Source organism: Grammomys surdaster, unplaced genomic scaffold (genome assembly GCF_004785775.1).
Source record: "Grammomys surdaster isolate TR1022 unplaced genomic scaffold, NIH_TR_1.0 166, whole genome shotgun sequence".
Taxonomy (NCBI): Eukaryota; Metazoa; Chordata; class Mammalia; order Rodentia; family Muridae; genus Grammomys; species Grammomys surdaster.
This window is the reverse complement of record NW_021604614.1, coordinates 11,424,020-11,424,418: the sequence shown is the minus strand read 5'-3', so window position 1 is coordinate 11,424,418 and position 399 is coordinate 11,424,020.

Below are 399 nucleotides of genomic sequence, written 5' to 3'. Positions count from 1 at the left end.
ATTTATATTTTGGTTTTTCTGAGACAGAATCTTGATGGATAATCCTCCCGCCTCAGCCTCGTGTTTTCCAGGACTACAGATGTGTGTCGCCATGCTTAGCTCTGGCTTGGTTTGATTCTCCAGTAGGTGAAAGGAAGGAAGGCGGGGGAAAAAGGTAGACAGATGGATAGATGATTGGATGGATAGATGGATGAGTGGATGGGTGGATGGATGGATGGATGAGTGGATGGATGGATGAGTGGATGGATGGATGGATGGATGTGTGGATGGATGGATGAGTGGATGGATGGATGAGTGGATGGATAGATGGATGAGTGGATGGATGGATGGATGGATGAGTGGATGGATAGATGGATGAGTGGATGGATAGATGGATGAGTGGATGGATGGATGGATGGA